General features: G+C 50.1%; 1 long non-coding RNA gene across 1 annotated transcript; it reads right to left on the bottom strand.

Annotated features, from left to right (window-relative positions):
- Positions 1-13,776: 13,776 nt before the first annotated feature.
- Positions 13,777-14,872, bottom strand: LOC144753642 (uncharacterized). The gene is made up of 5 exons (XR_013594450.1): positions 14,811-14,872; positions 14,660-14,719; positions 14,508-14,559; positions 14,331-14,418; positions 13,777-14,238 (listed from the first exon to the last, which is right to left on the bottom strand). It is a non-coding gene; the product is annotated as an uncharacterized LOC144753642 (long non-coding RNA).
- Positions 14,873-24,651: the final 9,779 nt, after the last annotated feature.

Here is a 24,651-nt window from a genome sequence, read left to right on the forward strand (position 1 = left end):
GACATCAGTGCTGCATCTTTCAGCCCACTATTGATCCTGAGAAGTAATTCTAACCGTAGTTACAGTAACTTGAATTTCCTTCCATAGGCTAACATTGACTGGTTTCACTTGGAAATTTTTCTAAGTGTGGAGTTTTGGAACTTTAAAAAATTCCTCTAAGATCAGCGGTACTACGAATTCTTATTTACTCACCTGTTATCAGGAGAGACCTCAGTGCTGCATCTTTCAGCTCACTACTATTCCTGAAAAGTAAATTTAACTGTACTTACCAGTAACTTGAATTTCCTTCCATAGGATATCATTGCCTGCTCTATAAAATATATGTAAAATATTACAATTGTACAAATTTTAAAAACATTTTTTTTCAATTTATATAAAAAATATGTAATGTAATTTAAAAAATAAAATATCTAAAAATAAATACTTTCAACCTATGTAGTAAATTAGTATAAAAAATATAACAATACATTTAAAAATTATTATTTACAAAACCTTTGAAATTCACTGAAAAAAAACAGTTTTCAGCCACGTTATAGTTAGCTGGACATTTCACTCATACAAAACCATTGAAATTCCCCCGTTATAGTTAGTTCAGCTAACTATAACTCGCGCGCCCGCAATGCACTGCTGATGATGTCACATATTACATCACTCATGACATGGTCAGTGACATCACTCATGACATCACTGATGACATCTCAAATGACATCACTCATGACATCATCCTTGTGAAAGAGTGGCAGACCTCCTCTCAGCGTAATATAACCTTTGATACACACATTCAAAAATGGAAACTAACATTTTCAAAAAATGGAGATACCAATACCAATTACAACAACATATTCAGTAATTCCACCATCTACATACACATCCACTCATTCGCCAACAGTTCTATATAGTCACTCATACATGTACTCACTCATCATATGTACTCATACACCTATACATCCTGTTACACACCGACACTCATCCATAGTTACTCACACATGCAGATAAACTATCAAACATCCATTTATTTGCATATACAGCTATACACACACCACTACACTTACTTTTACAGAAACATACACATACTTACTCTCTTAAACAATCACTTATAGAAACACATACTTATTTATACAGGAACTCTTCCAATCTCTCACGCTCACATATAATCACTTATATACATCAATACTCACATATACTAGATTAAAACATGTAGTTACTCATAAAGATACTATTGAGACAGTCATTCACTCACTAACACACCCATATACACACTCATCCACCCATACAGTCCTGCACTCACGCTGTCTTCAAAACATATGCAGTGAGTCACTCATTTATGCATCTATGCGCTAAGTAATACTCCCCACCGAACCATACAGACACTCATACTGACACTCAAAAAAACAACTAATAACCCATATAGACACTCCTGTAGCTACTCACCAACCCATGCAGCCACTTATAGACAAAGTGAGACACTGATACAGATATTTACAAATTTAAACATTACTCGCTAATACATATATTCACTAAGATACATTTAATAAGTCAGTTATGCAATCATTTTTGGTGGACGTGGAGGTGCTGGACATGGTGGTAGTGGACATAGTGGTGGTGGACATGGTGGTGGTGGACGTAGTGGTGGTGGATGTGGTGGTGGACATGGTGGTGGTGGTGGTGGATGTGGTGATGTGGTGGTGGACATGGTGGTGGAGGTGGGTGTGGTGGTGGGCGTGGTGGTGGTGGACGTGGTGGTGGTGGACGTGGTGGATGTGGTGGTGAATGTGATAGTGGTGGTGGTGGTGGTGGTGGAGGTGGGTGTGGTGGAGGTGGGTGTGGTGGTGGTGGGTGTGGTGGTGGTGGACGTGGTGGGCTGGACATGGTGGTAGTGGACATAGTGGTGGTAGTGGACATGGTGGTAGTGGACGTAGTGGTGGTGGATGTGGTGGTGGACATGGTGGTTGTGGCGGTGGTGGTGGACGTGGTGGTGGTGGACGTGGTGGTGGTGGTGGATGAGGTGGACATGGTCGTGGTGGTGGACATGGTGGATGTGGTTGTGGACGCGATGGTGGATGTGGTGGTGGTGGATGTGGTGGTGGTGGTGGTGATGGACGTGGTGGTGGTGGTGGATGTTGTGGTTGTGGTGGTGGACGTTGTGGTGGACGTTGTGGTGATGGACGTTGTGGTGATGGACGTTGTGGTGGTGGACGTGGTGGTGGTGGACGTGGTGGATGTGGTGGTGGACATTGTGGTGGTGGGTGTGGTGGTGGTGGATGTGGTGGATGTGGTGGTTGTGGACATGGTGGTGGTGTACGTAGTGGTGGGTGTGGTGTTGTTGGTCGTGGTGGTTGTGGACATGGTGGTGATGGACGTGGTGGTGGTGGATGTGGTGTACATAGTTGTGGTGGACATAGTGGTGGTGGTGGACATAGTGGTGGTGGTGGACATAGTGGTGGTGGTGGACATAGTGGTGGTGGTGGACATAGTGGTGGTGGTGGACATGGTGGTTGTGGACATGGTGGTGGTGGACGTAGTGGTGGTGGACGTGGTGGAAGTGGGTGTGGTGGTGGTGGTCGTAGTGGTGGTGAATGTAGTGGTGCTGGGTATAGAGGTGGTGGGCGTAGTGGTGGTGGTGGTAGAGGTTGTGATTGTGGAAGTGGTGGACGTGGTGGTGGTGGATGTGGTGGACGTGGTGGTGGTGGATGTTGTAGTGGTGGTGGTTGTGGTGGACATGGTGGTGGTGTCCACCACCACGTCTACCACCACGTCCACCACCACGTCAACCACCACACCCACCACCACTGCCTCCACAAGGGAGAACAAATCCTTTTCGACACGGACTCTGACAATGATTTTGATGTGGTGAAGATTTTGCTCAGCCCTATCAGGATGACAATTGCATGATGACTTGCAGGAGGTTAGTGGTCTCTATAAATCCCCAGAAACCGGTCTTCTCTTTACCCCTTGGTCCAGCCACCGAGGAATCCGTTTCCTATTCCATGGTAATGCGTAGGGCAGCTGAAGTCCTTCATTTCCAGCTCCCCACCTTAGAGGTCAAGACTAATGTATTGATGGAAGTCATCTAGCCGGGGCAGATGTTCTCTTATCCCCTTTGACTATTTAATGAGGCACTAATGGATACCTTGTTGGGATCTTAGACCAAACCTTGCTATACCCCCCCCCCCCGTTGCCAAGCAACTAGTGAGGTGCCCTGCCCCAGGCGATCCTGCCTTCCTCTCTCAGCACCCTTCCCCTGAAAGTTTAGCAGTATAGGCATCCATAAGCAGATCTAACCCCAACACTTTTCTGACAATTCCCCATGGGAGGAAGTCCAAACAGGTGGAGATATTTCGGAAGCAAGTTTTTTCTCCTACCAGCCTGGCTTTCCATTCAGTAAACACCAACTGCCTCCTGGATTACTTTTAACATATCCTTTGGCACTGGCTGGTTAAAGTTCTTCCTGGTGGCCTTGAAAAATCTCTGACCGGTCCTTGCCAAGGCCATCCAAAATGGTTGTAATGCTGCCAACTTCACAATTTGTTGCTGTTTGGACTCCACCATTCCCCTCAGGTGAGCATTTGACACCAATGTCATGTGAAGTTGCTGGGTTCAACTGGGTTCTCAGGCAATGTCCAGTTCTCACTTATGGTCAAGCCCTTTGACAGGGCTTGACTGTTTGAGCACAAGGCTGATTTGCTTTTAGAGTGATTTAAGGAGAGTACAGCTACAGTATGCGTTCTAGGCTTAACTGCCATGCCTCAACAACCACACCTACCTTACTGCTACTCTCATGGACTTAGCACTCATATACCATCAGCCTGACCAGTTTCAACAAGGAACCCAGTAATTTTGCAGTCAAGGCTGTGGTGCCCACTGTACCCACGGCTAGTGTCAATGGGCCACCCAGTCCATTGCCCCTCCTGCGGTCTCATCTGCCAAACTCCTTTAGCATGCCCTTGACAGCCATCCGGTGAGAGGCAGTATTCAAAGATTCTTACCAGATTGGCAAGCCATTACATCAGATAGGTGGGGGGATATGCTTTACATTTCCTCTCTTCTCTGCAAAACCTTCCACCATCCCAGCGACTGAGGGAGGACCATATCTCCATTTTGCGGCAAGAAGTGCAAGCCCTTTGGGCCAAAGGGGCTGTTGAGATGGTGCCAGCAACAGAAGTAGGACGTAGTTGTTATTCCTGCTACTTTCTGGTGCCCAAGAAGGACAGAGGCTTTTATCAAATTTTAGACCTGGACCCTCTCAACGCCTTCCTCTGGAAGGAGAAATTCAAAATGGTCACCCTCTTCCAAATCTTGTTTGCCTTTAACCCTGGACGGTGGCATTGGACTTGTGTGATGCCTATTACAATATAACTGTCCTTAATTAAAGTGGGCTCTCAAGTCGAAGAGGACAAGGGTAGTATAGAACGAGCCTTCACACAATTTTTCCAGGAGCTCTACGAAGATCGTCTTCAGGTGGCAGAAGACCATATTGATGGTTGGCTTAGAGATAAACATCTCCCTACACTAGCTGAGGGCAGCCAGGGAATCCTTACGTCAGAAATAACAGGATCCGAGAATTTAACTGTCTTAGATGCTGTGAGGAAAGGGAAAGCAGCAGGCCCTGATGCTATTCCGATCGAGGTCTACATGAATTTGAGGGAGGAGATTATTCCGGTTTGGCTGAAATTGTTTAATGGTATCTTAGACTGTACATCCCCCCTGCCTGACTCCTGGAGTGATGCAGTCATTGCACTTATTTGAAAGCCAGGGAAGAACCCAACCCAGTGTCAGTCATACCGACCAATTTCCTTGCTAAATGTTGACTATAAAGTCTTTGCTGGAATCCTGAATGGTCGGCTTAGTAAAGTTGTTGGGCCAATAATCCACATGGACCAAAAGGGTTTCTTGCCAGGCCGACAGATGTCAGATTTAATACATACTTTAATTGGGTCGATGGACTTGGCTTCCACGCAGGGTCTCCCTCTCTCAATCATTACTGTTGATGCAGCCAAGGCCTTCGACCGGGTGAACTGGCACTTCTTGGATAGGGTTCTGAAGGTCTTTGGTTTTGCCAATAGATTTAGGGAAGTGTTGAAAGAAATATATAAATCTCCACAGGCCCAGATTCTGGTTAATGGTAATCTCTTCCATGTAGTCAAGATAAGGCGTGGAACTAGGTAGAGCTGCCCCCCTTTCTCCCATTTTATTTGATTTATAAATAGAGCCGTTAGCTCAGAGTATAAGGTTAAATCAGAAAATCGTCCCTTTTGAAATAAATGGGTTTGTACAAAAGTTAGCACTGTACGCTGATGATCTGATTCTTTTATCATCAAATGTCAGAACTACACTTCCAGAGCTTGAAGTTCAAGCCCAAACTTTTAGAAGCCTGGCAGGTTACGAGATAAACAATGAGAAAACCAAGATTATGGCCTGGAACATAACCGATCAGGAGGGGAATTTTGCTAAAGAACTTAGGTGCTTAGGAGTCAGAATAATTCAGGACCCCGCCAAAATCCCCAAGATTGATGTCCTACTAAAAAGATGGCAGAGCATCCCATTATCATTGTATGGGCGAGTTAATTTGATCAAGATGTGTGTCCTCCCAAAATACACCTACCTTTTCAACAACATCCCTTTAGAATTCGGAAAATCTGATATTCTTAAAATCCAGGGTAAGATATCTTCCTTTATCTGGGCAAGTAAAGCGATCCGGTTTTCCGTAGGCGTAAACTTCAGCAAGGGGGGTTGGCCCTACCAGACTTCCAGCTGGGCTTACCAACTAAAAGATTGTAGCATGGTATTGCTCTCGCCTGATAATTCATTGATAGGCTGCATGTTTAAAGCCATATTAGTAGGGGAAGAGGAGCTGGGTTTCATGTACAAGTTCTGCTCTCCTAAATGTTTCAAAAAATCCACTTAAAGACTCTGCGTTCGGTGGCTAGGTTGTGGTCGGTTTGCCGAAATTGCTTAGGAGTATCCTATTATAGCGATTGGGCGCCAGTTTGGGATTCTCCCGGTACACCTGAGTGTCTTTTGGGGCTCCCTTGCTTACCCACTAAAAGAGGCAGGGGTTGTATATTGGAGATACCTCGTACTGGGTGATAAATGCCATGCCTAGGAATATTGGAACCATATTACTAACTGCACTCTGTCCAGGTTTAAGTTTTGTCAGCTCTCTTCCTGGTGTAAGAGTCAATGCTGGCCACTCGGACTATAGCAGTATGGAAAGCGAACCACAGGATCCAGGTCCTAGTAAAAAAAGAAGTGGCACAATGGTATAACCATCTCTTGGCAGCTACAGACAGAAAGATGGATCAACCATACAGCATCTGAGAGAACTACTTGCCGAGCGAGGAGCTGGAAACCTTATGGCAAGTATCTCTAGATATTCTTTACCCCCTGATTAAATCTGCTGCACTCAGAAAAAAACACTTTTTTACACTCCATAGAATCTATTGATCTCCTCCAAGTTATCCAAGCTAACGGGTGGTGGAGAAGCCAGCTGTATGAGATGTGCCCATCAAAATGCAGATGTCCACGTATTAGTTTCCTGCCCCAAGATACAAGATTTTGGGATAAATGTGGGTAAGACTATTTCTAGAGCCCCGGGTTGCATCGTGGAGGTAAGCCCATCTCTCATATTATTTGGTTTTACTCCTGCAGTGGGTAAGGTGTCCATTGTTTGAGACAGCAACTGCTGCTGCTGGGTCGCGTAATCGCGCCGCCAGCAGATGACTTTTAAAAATACCCGTTTTCTCTATTTTCGTTTATTTTAATTTGCATTTAGCAGCCTACCTTGATTTTAACATTACCGCGCTGCGCCTGGCCCTCATTCCCACACTCTAATCGGTTAGAGCACCGCTACTTTGGCGGGTCCGGTTCTGGGGAGGTGGTGTCCATCCTGGGTAGGTTTGGAAGCGCGCCGCCGCCATCTTGGTGCAGGTACATAGGAGAGGTATTTTCTCCGTGATTCAGCCGGCCTATTTAAGGCGGAACTTCGTCTGGGGCAGCCTGGTAAGGTGTCCATTGTTTGAGACAGCAACTGCTGCTGCTGGGTCGCGTAATCGCGCCGCCAGCAGATGACTTTTAAAAATACCCGTTTTCTCTATTTTCGTTTATTTTAATTTGCATTTAGCAGCCTACCTTGATTTTAACATTACCGCGCTGCGCCTGGCCCTCATTCCCACACTCTAATCGGTTAGAGCACCGCTACTTTGGCGGGTCCGGTTCTGGGGAGGTGGTGTCCATCCTGGGTAGGTTTGGAAGCGCGCCGCCGCCATCTTGGTGCAGGTACATAGGAGAGGTATTTTCTCCGTGATTCAGCCGGCCTATTTAAAGCTCCACCTCTTTCAACGCGCAGCGGTGACGCGCAGGTGTGGCGCCCTCTCTGCGCCTGAGTCGCGCCAGAGTCCTGCCCGTCTGCGCCCGTCAGCGGCACGTAGGCGGACGGGGCAGGACGGCCGTCTGTTTGACCGCTATTTGGCCTACTTTCACACTGTGCCTTATTATGCTTACTTATTCTAGCGCCGTGCTATGTTCTCTCCGTCCTTCGCATAGTCTGCCATCATGTATTCCCCGGAGGAAGGGCTCTAAGGAAAGGCTGCAGCGACTGTGGCTGGCGCCTTCCTGCTTGCTACCACTCCTCTAAGGTTAGTACACCCTTGAATCATCAATGTATATTACTCAATACCAGATCCCTACCCTGCCATGTTATGGATATCTGGAACCTATTACAGGATTCTAAGATTTCCTGTTTATTCCTGACAGAGACTTGGTTGTCTGATTTGTCTGCCCCTGATTTGGCTAATGCCATACCCCCCGCCTACAATATATTTAGAAAAGACAGACCGTCCGGTAGAGGCGGTGGAGTGGCGATGATAGTAAATAAGAGCATACCATGTCGCACCTTTCCGGTTGATAATATTCAGGGCAGTGAAGCCCTTGGCTTCACCCTTCAGCTCTCATCCTCCCAGGCTTGTACAGGGATTCTGGTCTATAGACCACCAGGCTCGACGGGGTCATTTTTAGATGAACTACAGACAGCCCTTTCGACTCCTTGTCTCAGATCTTATCACTGCCTCCTGTTAGGCGATCTAAATATTCACATGGATGTCAGTTCAGACCCGGATACCCAAAAATTATTTGATATTACTTCTGTGCTCGGATTAGTTCCTTATGTGGTAGGACCGTCCCATGAGAAGGGCCACACGCTGGACCAGATCTTTTCTACTCTCCCTATCGAGATAGATCTCCCTAAGCCAGTTTTGTGGTCGGACCACTTTCTTATTTCTTTTTCCCTCCCTAATATGGTACCAACACGGTCCAAGTTTGTGGGCACGTCAAACCATCGGTCTAAATCTTTCCATCTGTTTACCAGAGAGATGCTATTAAATACCCTAACTAACTGTCCTTGTCCTACATCTGATAATGTTGAGGACTATACTGCCTCCTTCCACCAATGGCTCTTAGAGTGTCTTGAGAGTTCGATTTCGACCAAGTCACAGAACTCGGCCAATAAAAGGACATCTGCCCCATGGTTCACTCCGCAGCTAAAAAAAGCCAGACAAGATCTAAAAAAAGCTGAAAGAGCTTGGAGACGATCTTATGATCTTTCGGAAAAACAGAATTTTAAGACACTGACGAGAGTTTACCATAAGTCAATCTGGGCGGGGAAAAAAGCCTATTTAGAATCCAGAATAAATGAGGCGGAGCATTCCAGTAAAGAACTTTTTAGGGTGGTAAAAGACTTTACTTCTCCCTCTGCGTACACCCCCATCCACACGCACTCTGAATCCTGGTTGAGGGATCTGGCTGTATACTTTGTACAGAAAATTATTACTATTCAAGATTCCCTCTCTTCCTCTTTCCAGCAGCAACCGGTGAGTCTGGGGTGTCCCATGTCCGATCATGGTCCTCTGTTGTGTGAGTTTCCTCCATTGGATAATGCAAGTTCTCTTGCCATTCTGTCCAACCTTAAATCTGGATCTCCACAGGATCCGTGCCCGGCCAAGTGTTTAGCGAACCTGGCACCTGTGCTAAATGACTTGGTCAACCCCATTCTAAACATGTCACTCTTATCTGGGGTAGTTCCTAAGGCTTGGAAGAGCGCCATGATCCTGCCACTCCTGAAAAAACCAGCACTCGACCCTCTGGTCCATGCCAACTACAGACCTATCTCCTTACTCCCGGCTCTAGCGAAAGTGACTGAGAGGTTTGTTCACAGATCGATATCTAACTTCATCGAGGAAAATGATCTGTTACATAACACCCAATCCGGTTTCCGTGCGAATTTCAGCACGGAAACTGCGCTCCTCGAAGTCACAGACGCTGTCCGGGCGGAGCTGGATGCTGGAAGAAAGGCGGTATTGGTCATGCTTGATCTGTCGGTGGCATTCGACACCGTTCCCCATGCGCTTCTCCTTGCTAGACTCTGGGATTTTGGCTTGCAGGGAACGGTGTGGAGGTGGCTTCAATCCTTCTTAGCCGACCGCCGACAGACAATCTGGGCTCCTCCGTACTCCGCTGCTAGAAGTGGGGGTTCCTCAAGGGTCCATCTTGAGCCCCCTCCTTTTCAACATCTTTATGGCTCCTCTGGCAGCGGTCGCGGAGTCTTTCGGTGCCCGGATTGTCACCTACGCTGACGATACCCAGCTCCTGTTTGTGAGCAACAGGAACGGTCTGTTTAACGACGAGCAGATCAGAGGTTGTCTGAGTGCGGTTTTCGAGTGGTTAGGACACCATGGACTGAAATGCAACTCCGACAAGTCGGAGCTGCTCTTCTTCGGGTGCCCCTCCGAGCCGGACTGGAAACCCTGGTGGCCGCAGGAGATGTCTCCCCCAGTTAGCTCATCCCAGAAGGCCAAAAATTTGGGAGTGATCATTGACAATGATCTTTCTTTTGGACCACATATTTCCTCTCTCACTGGGAAATGTTTTGGCATCCTACGGATGCTACGTAAATTTCTACCTTTAGTATCCATTGAGCACAGGAAAATTATTGTCCAGGCACTGGTGGGATCCAGACTGGATTACGCCAATGTCTTATTTCTGGGGCTTCCCAAATACCTGGTCAGGCGTCTTCAAGTCGCTCAGAATTCTGCAGCCCGAGCGGTCTTTGGTCTCCCAAGAAGAGCTAGAGCCACTGCTCTTCTTTCGACCTTACATTGGCTCCCGGTTGATAAAAGGATTCTTTTTAAAACTTGGACTACGACCTACAAGGCCTTACATGGCATCGGTCCAAAATATATTTCCAATCGTGTGTCTTGGTACCAGCCTTCCAGATCTCTTAGATCTGCTGCGCTATCCAAAGTGAAGGTTCCCATTATTAAGCGCGCCAGAGCAGGAGGTCGGTCCTTTCGTTATCTAGCTCCTCGTGCCTGGAATGACCTTCCGATTTCTCTAAGACAGGCTTCTAGCCTGATGTCCTTCCGAAAGGCTCTTAAAACATGGCTTTTCCCTTAGACCGCTGCTGTTTTATTTTATTTTATGCGTGTGTTACAATTCCCTTCAGTGTTATGTTTCTCCCTCTCTTAGTGGGTACCTTCGAAAAAGCGCCGGGATGCTCCAACTGGAGTGGCCGTGCGCTATAGAAGCACAAAAATAACATAACATAACATAACAGTTTCAGACCAGATAGGGCCCCAACAAAGACTGGTGTTTTACCCGATTTTGCTGGCTAGGAGGGAGATTTGTAAATCGTGGCGCCAGATGACCCCTCCCACTTGGAATGCTTGGTGGAGTTCTGTTAGATACTTCAGAGCGCTGGATCAAAGAGTAAATGTTTATAGAGAAAGTTCAGAGAAGGGGCAGTTTTGGTATCTTCTGGATGATGCGGCATCTGGTTGAGTGTAGGGACAGGACAATGACCCAATGATCAAATCCTCTGGTCAGCTCAGGTTGTATGTTATGAGTATCCCCCGTAAAGAAAATCAGCTGAGAGTGGAACCACCAAGCTAATACGCATCAGAGGTGGTACAGATCGAATGGGTGCCATAGCTACGGAGGTCACATGAGATGAGTAAAAAAAAAACAACAATATAACTGGCCTGCCTTGATTAAAAAAGCCACCAGCTTTAGGGTATCATGGCGCGACCTGGCCTTGGCATTCTCTTCTTGTCGTTCCAAACTTATAACAAATTGCTTGAGTTTGGTATAGTCACCTGTAAGGGTGTGCAATATCCCTGCCAAGGAGATACGATCTTCAACCACTTTGGTTCAGTCAGAGGGTTGCGCAGATCTTGCTGCAGCAGTGATTCCTATGCTGCGACACCTCCAATCCGGTCATCTAGGGAGTCCCTAGATGTCTGGATAGCCTGGAGGACCAATTCCAGGGAGACCTGTTCTGGTCCAGATCCTGCTTTCTCTCAGGCCCACCCATCACAATAGTAGGCATGATGAATCATCTATTTTGGCCTACTGGCCAGGGTCTGCGTATTTGCCATTGACTATTATGGCTAGACGTTGCACTAAAAACAGGGTGGTTGCTGATGATGTCCCCCTTTCCCTGCATGGTGAAAAAGGTCTGTCCTGCACATGCTCAGTCCATGTGGCCGAGCTCCTGACGCCCAAGGGTTAAAGTCATAGGGGTGTCGTCTCCACCCACAGTAGCAACCAGCTGCATCCAAACTGCCCTGGGTCTACCACACTAGAAAGGAAGGGACCCACTGCATTGTTGCCTCGCTGGCCTCCAAATATCTCTGTACGGTTAAGCCCCTTGGGAATATTGTTTGTGGGGGGTAAGCTCAGTCATGGGAGGGTGTCTGGCAGAGCGGCACCGCCTACCTTACTCCTTTGTTGCAAAGTACTGCTGAAAAGTTTACTGATTCAGTCTGAAGTTTGGGAATATTCAAAAGGTGAGGAATCTGCGGCTACATGCATTCTCTACCAGAAAGGGCATTACGGAACTAACTAACTTGTTCTTCTTGAATGGTTCCTTTTTAGTCCCTCAGCTCTCACTTTCTATGTCCTAATGTAACTGAAGGGTGCACCCTTTGAACGCATCTTGGAGCCAAACAAACTATGATTCATGGAAAACGGCCTTTACCCTTCTATGATGACACTTTTGTCGATCAAAGAGCCATGCATGCTTTTATTCAAGGATAGTCATGCTCAGTACATTCTTAATGCCAAAGGTGCCTTCAGAATTCCACCTAAACCAGTCATTTCCTCTATTGACATCACACTACTACAGCAGAAAGAGATGATCAAATGTTGGACATCAAGGGAATTTTAGCAATTTTTTTGCCAAAGAGGAGGGATGGCGGAAGGAATTCTGCATGACAAACCAGCTCTCTAACATAAGGCAATGTGAGAAATTGGGTTACTGTTTGACTAGGGTGTTAGCCCTGGTCAAGCAGGAACCACAATCCTTGTCAGGGTAAAGCAGAAGCATACCCAAGTTATCCTGTATTCCATTCCTTGGTAGATTGGCACAGATCAGTCAGGCTTAATTTAGAGGCAATGTATAGGGTATCTGTGCAACACTTTAAACATAAAAACAATGAAAACACCACAGAAAAAGATCCCACACGAAGTTATAACAATAGTGCAAAAGGTGATAAATAAAACATAACCAAAATTACAAAAATCTAATCTGTAGAACTGGAGTAATGGTTTTTAAATAAAAAAAAATGAATATAGTGCCAAAAAGCCCAAATTGCCAACTTGGGATATCTGGTTCTGCTGCACCTGGTCAAATTCAAAAGTTCAGGCCGACCATGATGGATAGCAGGACATATACAGTCCCAGGTTGATCCTGCTCAAGGTTTACCTTCTCAAGTCTGTGCCTAGAGTCTTGTTCACGTTGCAGAGGCTGCGAGAACCAGGATGCTGTCAGCGAAGCTCAAGGGGCCGACTAGCGTAGCTGGCGGGCATTGCGAGAGGTCGATGCTGCTGAGTCACTTCGTGGGTCCAGGACCTGAGAGGCACCACTTGGAGGATCAGAAACTCGCTGCAGTTGGGTCCAGGGGCTGGTGCAGGATGTTGGGGATCCTTTTATGTCCCTGAGGCTCAGATCGGAAGGCCAGAAGACTAGATTTGAAGTGGAGGTAAGCTTCTAGTGGCATGTCTTTGAAGTTCACAGATGACCCGCGTTCCTGGCCTGGTCTCTAGACTCTACAAGGGTTATGCAGCCCTTTCTTTGGAGACAGGACACAGCCTATTCAAGTGTAAGTGGGGCTTTGCCCAGATCCTCCCTCCCATTCTGCCAATGATGGCCCATCGAGTCACAACTAAGCTGCCCATTGTGTGTGGATGTCTAGAAGCAATACACAAATCCCAGCTGTCAGCTACACGCAGCCATGTGACCGAGAGACAGGCTGAAGGCATGAACTGGCTAAGGCAGGAAAATGGCAACTTTCTAAAAGTGGCATTTTCTAAATAATAATTTAAGATCAGACTGCACTATAAATTAGGATTTTAAATTTCAATTCCAGAGACATCAAACATGAACTGTTGATCTATTCCTATTTGGAAATTACACTAATAAAAAGTAATCCGGTAACTCCAATGTTAATCTGGGGGGAGATAGACCTTGCAGTAATGAAAAACCAACATACGTATTTTTCACTACCAGGACATGTAAAATGTGAAAGTACATGTCCTACCTTTTAAATACATTGCACTCTGCCCTCTGGGCTGTCCAGGGACTACCCCAGGTTTGACTAATAGGTCTTAAAATGGAAGAACTGAACCTGGCAAAAGGTTTACTTTGCCAGGTTGAAATGGCAGTTTAAAACTGCTCCCACAGGTTCTGCAATGGCAGGCCTGCGACATGTTTAAAGTGCTTGTTAAGTTGGTGGCACAACCAGTGCTGCAGGCCCACTGGTAGTATACACAAAAATATACATGGTATCCTTATCACTTAAACTTTTTTTACTTGAAAGAAACCACGCTATATTCCTTTCGTGATTTGGTTATTTAATCACCCTGTTTTTTTCAAATCATCATTTTTTCCGAGAAGGAATCTGGCCTTCACACAGTTAAACAACCAACTTTTACATTACAACCACATAAACACAATGCCAATGTGGAACAAAGATTGAGCTCTTTTTTACACAAAAAATGGGGAACTGTTCTTTTTAAATTTTGAACGCTGGTGTGTATTTATAAGGTATCGGTTCTTATTCCTTTATCTTGATCCTTTTTTTTTTTTTTGGAACCAGCTAAAAATTGCTGCACCGACGCGTTTCGAGCCTCACTGTTGTCTCTGTGGGCTCTCATCAGGGCATCTTACGTTTCCCACATTGGACTCCTCTATAAACACAAAAAAAAAATTGTAACACCTGTCACTGTTTTGCACTTTTCTTTTCAATCTTACTGTTACCTTATGGGGAATCGGCACATACCTGCCAATATGGTAACACTCTTATCTCTGTATTTGGGCTCTTTCTTTATGCTCTCGAGCAGAAAGCGCACTCTATTTTGAAGGTTGACCTGTAATCGATAAAATTCGATTTTATATGGACCCCTGTGTGTTATACTGTTAATTCAAACAACCTAAATGTGGAGTCAATTGCACATACCTGCAATCCCAATTGTTCGGTTTGAATTTGCAATTTCTAATTTTGGAGCATTCTGTTTTGAATGGGAAAAGAAACAGACACATGCCTAATTAGTGCTAAATGTTCATTGTGTCCCGTTTCATTTAAGTAAGGAAGGCATATACTGCACATACCTTTGGCGTTTTTTGGAATGATTTCCGGCCAAGCCCGCTCTCATGAATTGTATTTCTTCACTGTAATGACAGGAACCGTATATCAGATTTCCATAATCATGTAAAACGTTTCCTTTCTACCGTTTTAAAGCTAATGGGGCTCTCTGCTTACCTACGTGTGTTCTATCTTGCTCGCTATGAGTTCCCCATCGATTCTGCCTCGTTTCCGCAACATGTGCCGCAATGCGCTTGCGCATGAAAAGGCGTGCATGTGCTGCTGGGATATGTAGTTCTGCAACTCCATGCACGGTGCACGGAGAACCTATTAGTTTTTCGGGAGTATGTATGTTTAAATTATAATTAATCTTGCCCCCGTGTGATCGTGTGGATGAATTTTTCCCATGTAAGCGACTTTTCTTTTAAACAGACTGCAGTCGGACTTTTGCTGGCGCTCGATTGACCATGTGTTTACTTCATTCAAAATCACGCGACTTTATTGTTCCCATATTGTGCGTTGGCATTCCTTAGCATGCTATTTACATAACCTGGAGTTTTCTGTTGGTTAAACAATTTTTAGCAATGGTGTGTAGTTTGGATAAACATTTTGGCAAATTCGGGTTTTATGTGATGCCACTTACTTGCTTGCTGCAGGCTACGGGGATTTTAACAATCATACAGTAAGTGAATACAGATAGATGGTTTGTTGCCTCCCAGTTCACCTCAAACAATAAATTATCTGCGAAGTGACTGCAATTTTTTAACGTGCACTGAGCGACCTTGACATTATTATTAAGCATATAGGGGCTACATTTCAAATCCTAGAGATTTCAGACAATTCATTCAGTCCTGTTTGTACGCTATTGAACTTCATGATTAGGTAGGCTTCTTTTTTGAGTAAGAGAGACTCCACATCAGCCACTCTCTTTGAGACATTTAATGCTTCTAGCACCGTCCATTTCAAATCCCTCTGTGTGGCCAGCATTCATATAGTGCAGCACCTTTTTTTTAATTCTGGACCTGTGTTGGGTGATCCTTTGATTAATCTGTTGGCAGGTCTTGCCAACATACAATTTCGCGCACGGGCAAACTACTACATAAACCACGTTCTTGGTTTTGCAATTACTGAACATGGAATGTTTCCACTTAACATCATTGTGGACAAATTCTGTGCCTTCAATTATATATTCGCAAGCAACGCAGTTCCCACATTTGTGGTGGCCTTCTATTGGTTTTAGGCCCCACTGACTGCGTAGATCCATCCTGGCTTCTTTAGGGAAAATATCTGATCTAACTATCTCTTGGCCAATACTTCTGTTTCTTTTCTAGATGGCATTTAATTTACAGATCCTGGGTACATATAGTACCACATTACTAGGGACTTAAAAGTCATTTAAATATGCCAATTGGGTATAAGCAAACGTTACCATGCTGTAGGGCAAGAGCACTTTAGCACTGGTTGGCATTGGTAAAGTGTTCAGAGTCCTAAGGTCAACAAAAATGAAGTCAGCAAAAATATGAGGTATAAAAGAAAAATGCTAGGAGAAAACCACACCAAGTATGTCTAACAGGCGTCCTTTGCATGAACAATGAATTGCACAGATGAATAATTGTGTGCATTGGCAAAGCCAGTAGGTCTCGTCATTTTAAAGCACTTGACTTTGCAATTCGTTTTGCTGATTCAGTTCTGCTTCTTACTATCTGGCAGAAAATAAAAAACTTGGATGACTTGTACATGTGCATACATCTGTGGTCGCTCAGCGTGATAACCTATACATGTGTATGCGTTATCACAAATGCACACACATACAGCATGACTAAGCCCCTTGTAGGTTTATTTTTATTAATTAAGTAGCCCTTCAAATAGGTCTCAGGCCTGCCATTGCAGCCTCTGTGTGCAGTTTTAAACTGTCATTGGACCTGGCAAAATAAACCTTTTCAGTAACCAGTGTCGTACCATGCACTCAAAATTATTAAATTTAAACAAGTTAATCAAGTTAGGTGTGCTACTCCGTAACAAGGCCTGCCTGTCCCCAAAAAAATCACTGTAAGACTCCAGTCACCAACCGGTTAACTAGAGCCGGAGTGCTACAACCAGGAAGCCCGTTGGCTAAATTCTATAGTTTTTGAAAAAATATCAACATAACATTTGAATCAGATTAATTACAAAGCTGACACAATTTTAACAGAACCAATCAATTTAATACTTGACTGGGTTGTAAAAGATCCACTTTTGTAGATGTTCATGAACGTCAAGGATGTAACAGGTTCAAAGACACGATCAGCAAAAAACACCAATGCACTTCGGGTATAAACCCTTTGTCAGGGGTAACTGCGAAACAATAATACAGTGTTACAATTCTGTTACAATATTTTATCTCGGGGCGTGGCCAAGGACGTCAAGATGGCGGTCGCACTCTAAGAGTGCTCGGGACCCCCACTCCGTCATCCGTCCTCCACCCTGCAGCAATATGCACCATCAGCTTCAAACTTTGGCACTCCCGCATTCACCTGGCTGCGCTGAGTCTCCCGGTGCCTTGGGGCTCCCCGTGGAGGTCTGCCACTGCCTCCGCCGCTCCTCCCGGCCGCGCGCCTGACAAAATGGCGGCGCCCATCTAAACGGCGCGGCGGCCCTGACCCGCAACTGGTGGTGGCTGCTCCTTGGCCCAAAGGCGGAATACCAGCCCCCCCTGCAGAGCGGACGAGCAGCGACGGTGCCCCACTCTTACCCAGGTGCCTACTGAGCTTCCCGAGGGCCGCTGGGCCGCCTGACCGGCCCGCGTCTGTGGCGTAGCTCCTGCGGGCTGTGTGGAGCTGGGGGAGCCCTGCGCGGGCGCCGCCTGGGTGCCGGACCTGCCAGGGCGTACTGAGGCGGCCCGGACTCCACCCGTGGCGGCCCATCAACACCAGCCGGCGGCCCGCTGACACCGGGGGCTGCCGATCTGCTCACGAGGAGGGGCCGTCCCCCGGGGCATAGCCCCCCCTGGTTGCACCTGAGGCTATCTGCGTGGGAGTCCGAGGATCCGAAGACACCGGAGGGCACTGGTCGAGGGCCCGGGCAGGTGAGAGGGAGCCTGGGCGGGTGGGGGAGGACCTGGGCTGAGGGGGGAGAGGCCCGACATCGATCCTGCCCACAGGCTGCCTAGCGAGCTGCCGAACCCTGCAAGCTGTTACGGCCCCCCTCGCCACCTGCGGGCTGGTCCTCCTCGGTCGACCTGCGCCTGGCCCTGGCCTCCTTGATCTGCCAAGAGGCGACCCCCTGGTAACATCTGATGCACTGGGACACTGACCTGATAAGTGCCTGCACCCCTGGGCCCCCGCCCTGTGATCCCGGAGGACGGGACTGCGTGGCCCTGCTGGCTCCCCGGAGGTTGGGGCATCGCGGGGCTCCACGGCGACACAGAGGCCTGTGGGTTGTCCTGCTCTGCTGTCCCTCGCTGTGGAGATACTGCGCCGGACGATTGCCTTCCCCACCTGCCCCCAACGAGCCTGGAGGCTCAGGATCACCTTACCGGTTTCGTGATGCCCCCCCTGCTACCAGCATGGCCCGGAGCGGTGCGGGGACTTGCGGGGGGGGGGTCCTCGGCGGCGCACTGTGAGGGCCCTGCGTCGTCTCCCTGGCCCATGACTGGCCCTGCCGCTGCCCGCCTCGTGGACCGCCTGGACGGATTGGGGACTGCCTGCTCGCCCCCAGCCCTCCCCTCTCGCTCTCTGGATCCCCAGTTCGCCGCGCTGCGCCGCTGAGGAGATCGGGGGGACCGCGACCAGCGGTGGGCTGCTGTGGCCTTGTCAGGTCTTGCAGACCGAACTCCTCTGGGAGGCTGAGAGACCTGCCCTCTGGTGTGACCCCTGCAGCCGAGAGTTCCCCACGCACCCACGTCCGGTTTCTGGCTACCATGGGCAGAGGGAGGACCATGCAGACCCCGCTCCCCCATCTCAGAATCGCATGGACCAGTTCACCACATTGGACCGCGCACCCTGCACTGATCCCCCGCCCCCGTCCGAGGGGGCGACCTGTCCGCAATCCTCAACGCGATCAGCGCTTCCCAAGCGTCTGTGGAGAGCAAAATTGGCGAGGTGAGAGTGGACGTGGCACTCATCCGGCAGGACCTTCGGAATGCCACGGCACGCATCACAGAGGCCGAATCCCGCATTTCCACGACGGAGGATGACCTCGCCACCCTAAAGACCCAGGTGGCCAAGCTACAGACGATGACGCGGGACCTCCATCATAGGGAGGAAGACGCCGAAAACCGGGCTCAAAGGAACAACCTGCGCCTCCTGAGGTTTCCGGAGGGGGTGGAGACGGGCCCCATGGCCGTCTTCCTAGAAACCTGGTTTCGCTCCTGGATGCCCGCAGAGAAACTCTCCCCCTGGTTTGCGATAGAGCGGCCGCACCGTTCCCTAGCGCCCAGGCCCCCCCCTGGAGCTCCTGCCCAGCCCTTTATCCTCCGCATCTTCAACTTCCGGGATCGTGATGCCATCTATGGGGCCGCTAGGGAGCGGGGCCCACTCCTCTTCCAAGGCTCCAAAATCATGATTTTCCCAGATTACTCCAAGGAGGTCCAGTCTCAACGCAGATCTTATGAGGAAGTTAAGCAAAAGCTCAGGGCGCTGGGGCTGTGCTACGGACTTCACTTTCCGGCTTGCCTCAAAGTCCTCTTCGAGGGCAAGTCCTTCTTCTTTGACACCCCGCAGGCTTGGACCTGGCTCACGGAGGAACGCCCCCTACGGCCCGAGCGGGCCCCGTCCCCTGGTCGGGGGGCCGCGTCCCGCCCTCTTCAGGAGCGGCCCAGGCGACGCCGAACTGGATCCCGCAGGCGAGCTAACCGTCGTCAGGGGGCCTCGCGTTCGCCTGGAGGAGGAGCCCGAAGATCTTCATCCCCGGTCCCGGCCCGGGGAGCTTCCCCCTCTGCTGCCTCTCCCTCCTTGGTCATCACTGAACGGCCCCCGGAGTCTAGGGGGAGCCTCCACAAGACAAGGTCGGACTCGGACCTATCCTGCAGCCCTGTAGTCCGAGACACTCCACACGTAGTGGAGACCTGACCCGGTGTTCCACGTCACCTGTTCTCAGTTCATGATGGTCTCCACGTCACCTGTTCTCAGTTCATGATGGTTGGCCCTGGTCAGCCGGGCCTGCCTGCCACGCTCTATGGGCCCTGCTTGAAGGCCAGGGGACCGAGCGCCTATGCAGGTCTCCGGGAACTGTGTCCGACTCGTCACGGCCTCAGGCCTACTTTGGGCTCCTGGTTTGTCTTCTTCCTGGTTTTCTGATGTGCTAACCTTATTGCTCCTTATGTGATTGTTGTCACTGTCTTGCATTGCAATTACCGTTGCTGATGTTGTGTTTCTATGCTGCTTGCCATCATCCACCAAATGGAGGGGGGTCCTCCTTGGTTTACTCTTGATTAGTGCTACTGTCCCCGCCCAACCGTTTTAGTTTGGGACCCTTCTCCTAGTGGGAGTTTTCCTAGGGAGTTGAGTTTCTGGGGCGACAGATGCTTCCCGTTTTGAAGTGTAGGGTGGGGGGAGTTGGGGGGGTACTTGGGAAGGGGAAGTCCGTTGACTTCCAAAGGTTTGTTGTTTTTGGCCGCCTATGGGCCGCTATTCAGCTCAGCTCTGTTCAGCCGCTCCTCGGCTCTTGTTAATACCGCCCACGGGCGGAAGGTTGCAGCTCCTCCTTCTACTGACACATCACGTTGGGTAGCTCCACTCCTGACACTTACCCCTGACTGTCTTGCGATGACTGGGGCCTCCACAGGTTGTTACGGGGGGGGGGGAAAGGGGGGGCGCGGGCGACCGCCCCTTTCCCCTTGCTCAATGCCCTGGCCTCTCTTGGCCCTGCTTTGCTGCCGTGCCTTCCCGCCTCCCCGTCGCTGTGGCACAGTGTGCTGGGGTCTCTTCCTCTGAGTGCCCCCCCATGGGTCGCACGTCCCCCCACGAATCCCCCTGCTCGCATGGCATACACACTGACCAAACCCTTACACGTCCACTCCTGGAACGTCAATGGCCTCCTTGACCGTATTAAGCGCACAGCTGTTCTCCGGGCGGCCCATCGCCACGCGGCAGACGTTCTCCTTATCCAGGAGACCCACCTGCTGGGAACGCAATGTAACTTCCTGGCCCGGTACGGATTTGCGACGGTTTGGCATTCAGGGTTTCAACGGGGATCCCGAGGGGTTGCGATCCTGATCCGGAGAGGGCACCCCTTCACCCTGGTTAAAGCAGTCACAGACCCGCAAGGGCGCTATGTCGCGATATCTGGCGTGGTGGAGGGATGTCCTCTGAACGTCCTGAACCTTTTTGCTCCGCCTACCCTCCTGTCTCCAATGCTTCGGTGCCTCACGCAGATTATCTCCTCCTTTCCCTACGGTCTTACGGTGGTGGGCGGAGACTGTCCTGCAGCCCCAGCGGGACGCGACTGGGACCCCATCTGCGTTCCGAACCTCCTCTGCAATGGCCTTGACGAGCTGGGTCTCTGCTCTGGGGCTCTGCGATGTGTGGCGCGTCTGGAACCCCCGCGCGTCGCACACGTCGGCTCCCACCACACTCACTCCCGCATTGACCTTCTCCTCCTTCCGGCTACTGACTGCCATCTGGTCTCCGGTGCGACTATCCTGCCATGGGGACTCTCCGATCATTCCCCCGTCTCCCTCCGCCTCGGACTCGCCCCGACGGGCCCTCGGCCGGTCTGGCGCCTCATCGCATGGTTCCTGCAAGACCCCGTACTGGTGGACATGTTGGAACAGGAGCTCACCCACTACTTTGCCACCAATGAGGGATCGGTTTCCTCGCCTGGCACCCTTTGGGAGGCCGGCAAGGCTGTGATCCGTGGGGTGGCTAGGGAACTTGTCCACGCCAAACGAGCGGACCGGCTGGCCCGGCTTGTGGAGTTGGAGTCCCGAGCTGCCCAACTAGAGGCTGCGTTGGTGCTCGCTGGCCGTGAGGACCCCACTCGGCAACTGGCGTTGATTCGAGAGGAGATCCGCTAAATCTCACTAGACTCGGCCCAAATGTTGTGGCGCTCGTCAGTGGCGCGGGTGTACGGCTGGGCGATAAAAATGGCAGGCTCCTCCACAACCTGGTCTCCTACCCCAAGATCCACCGGATCATTCCTGAAATCCAAGCCCCGGATGGCACCCTTCAAGTAACCTCCGCGGCCATAGCCGACACCTTTGCAGTATTCTACGCTCGCCTCTACGCAGAGCGTCCGGCTGACGCGTCCTTAACTTTCCTTCGGGGTGGTGCCCGTCTCCCCTCCCTCACTCCTGAAGCTGCAGAGGCCCTGGAGAAGCCCTTCACCCTCGACAAAGTCCGTGATGCTATCCCCCTCCTTCATTCCGGTAAAACACCTGGCCCAGATGGGTTTCCGCAGGAGTACTATGCCACCTTCCGAGATATCCTGGCCCCTCAACTGTTGGGCCTTTTCCGACAGGTGGTGGACACTGGCTCCTTTCCCCCCCGAATCGGACCTGGCCACGATCGTGGTCATCCCCAAGACCCAACCGCCCTCCCCGAACTGTGCAGACTTGCGTCCCATCTCTCTTATCAACAGTCAAATTAAACTCTTCGCCACGATGCTGGCCCAGAGGCTCAAACCCCACCTACAAGATCTGGTCCTCCCGGACCAATGCGGCTTTATGCCGGCCAGGGGCACTCGCCACTGAATCCGCCGCCCTGACCTTGCCTTAGCCCACCGAGCCCGCCTAACCCCATACTTGGGCCTCCTCTTTCTCGATTTCGAGAAGGCCTTTGACACGGTGGGGTGGGCGTATTTGCAGGACGTGCTGGAGGCGATGGGCTTCGGACCGATGTTCTGCGATATATTGGGGTCCTCTATGCCAACCCTAAGGCCCGAGTGTTGGTCAACGGGGCGCTCTCGGAGGCATTCCCGATCTGTAGGGGTACGCGCCAGGGGTGTCCCCTCTCGCCACTTCTCTTTGCGTTAGCGATGGAGCCATTAGCGACCCACATCCGACAGGACCCCCTCGTACATGGCTGGGCCTGGAATGACAGCCACGTAGACAAAATAGCCCTCGCTGACGATGTGCTCCTGTACCTCGCGGACCCGGCGACCTCGGGCCCCAAATGCCTGCACATCCTCATGGAATTCAAGAGGGTCTCCGGCCTTTGCCTCAATGCGGCCAAGTCCACCCTGCTTCCGTTGCATCCTTCCCGTAACTGGTTTGACTGGCAGTCGACCATCCCCCTCAGACATCACTCGGTGAAATACCTGGGGATATGGGTGGCCCTCCTACCGGAGCTGGAATGGGCACTGAACATTACCCCCCTGATGACTCAGATGTGGTCAGACCTTAAGAGGTGGCAAACCCTCCCCCTTAACCCCCTGGGGCGCAGCACGTTGTTTAAAATGATGGTCCTCACCCGCTTCCTGTATGTCATGCAAAACGTTTCCAATCCCCTCCCTCACTCCTGGTTCCGCGAACTCGACGGGGCCCTGTCCCGATTCCTCTGGGGCGGTGGACGGCCGCGGATCTCTCTAGCCTATAGTCGCATTCCCTCCTTCGATGGAGGCTTGGGGGTGACTTATCTCTACCTCTACTACCTCGCCACCAAGCTGATAGTTATACACGACTGGTACGCGGGCGGCTGGTCCGACCCAGCGTACCGCGTGGAACTAGAGGATGTGAACTTCTCTCGGTTCCAGGCGTTTTTGTACGGTAGCCCGGTGCCCCAAACGATGGCACCCGTCACCAAGACGGTTCTCCTGGCCTGGCGCGCCGCCCTGCGTCACACGAGGTGGGATCGTAAACTTACTCGTCAGACGCCTCTCTGGCACGGCACTTGGCTCCGAGAGGTGTCGTCCTTGGCCGGATTTCGCCGATGAGACCTGATCGGGGTGTCGATCCTCGGAGATGTCTGGGTGGGAGATCATATCCGTGCCTTCACTGACCTGCAGGAGCGCCATGCCCTCCCCCATGCCCAACATTATCAATACCTACAGCTGCGCCATGCCCTCCACGCGCACCTCCCTTCACCGTCCACCCTACCAGAGTTTAGCCCGCTGGAAGCGCAGCTGATGATGGGGAATCTGGGTAGGGGGGGCGTCTCCCGCATATCGTTCCCTTGTGCATAACGGCCCTGCGTCTTTGGACCAGCTCCGCACCCAGTGGGAGGGATGGGTGGGCCCCTTAGAGGAGGCAGATTGGAGGGATGCCCTGATGGCTCCACGCACTTTGACCACGTCCTCCAAACTGCGCCTCATCCAGACCTATTTTCTACATGCGGCTTACCTCTTCCGCGCCCGCCTGCGTCCCTCCCCAGACTGCCCGAGATGTGGCTTCTCCCCTGCTGACTTCTATCACATGACATGGCTGTGCCCGATATTGGAGAGGTTTTGGAGGGGGGTGGAGCAGGAACTCACACAAACCCTGGGTTGGGAGGTGCCCCATGACCCATTGCGACTACTGTGGGGGATCTTTGATGGCCTGGGTGGGTCAAGGATGGATAAACGTCTGCTGGGAACGGCGGTGGCTGTGGCTAAGCGGGATATAGCGCGCCAATGGTCCCGGCCCGATGCTCCCACGGTGGGCGGGTGGAGGAGAGGGGTCGACTGGTGCGGCACCCAGGAGGAGGCCTTGTTCGAATCCAGAGGTTGCCCAGAGATGTTCCTCAAAATATGGGGGAAATGGTTCAATGTGACACCGCCTTAGGTCCGGAGGTAATGAGTGTCCTATGGAGCACTACCACAGTCGCACGAGAGGACTTGCAGGACCGGAGTGGACTAATCCCGTCCATACGTGTCGATGCTTCTGTACCATTGTCTTTATTGATTTGTGAGCTGCTCTTAATGAATTTCTTGCTGTTTTTCATGCCTAATACTAATAAAGTTGATTATCAAAAAAAAGATTTTATCTCCAAAAAGTTACAATCATTATTAAGAGGCAGAGGACAAAAGTAAAATGTAGCAAAAGAAATACGAAGATGCCCATGCAGAAGTAAGTAAGTAAGGAGTAGTTTCTGTCCTGTAACTCCAGTTCTGTAGTAGGGGTATC

The sequence above is a fragment of the Lissotriton helveticus genome, chromosome 5_1 (assembly GCF_964261635.1).
Source record: "Lissotriton helveticus chromosome 5_1, aLisHel1.1, whole genome shotgun sequence".
In the NCBI taxonomy this organism is placed as follows: domain Eukaryota; kingdom Metazoa; phylum Chordata; class Amphibia; order Caudata; family Salamandridae; genus Lissotriton; species Lissotriton helveticus.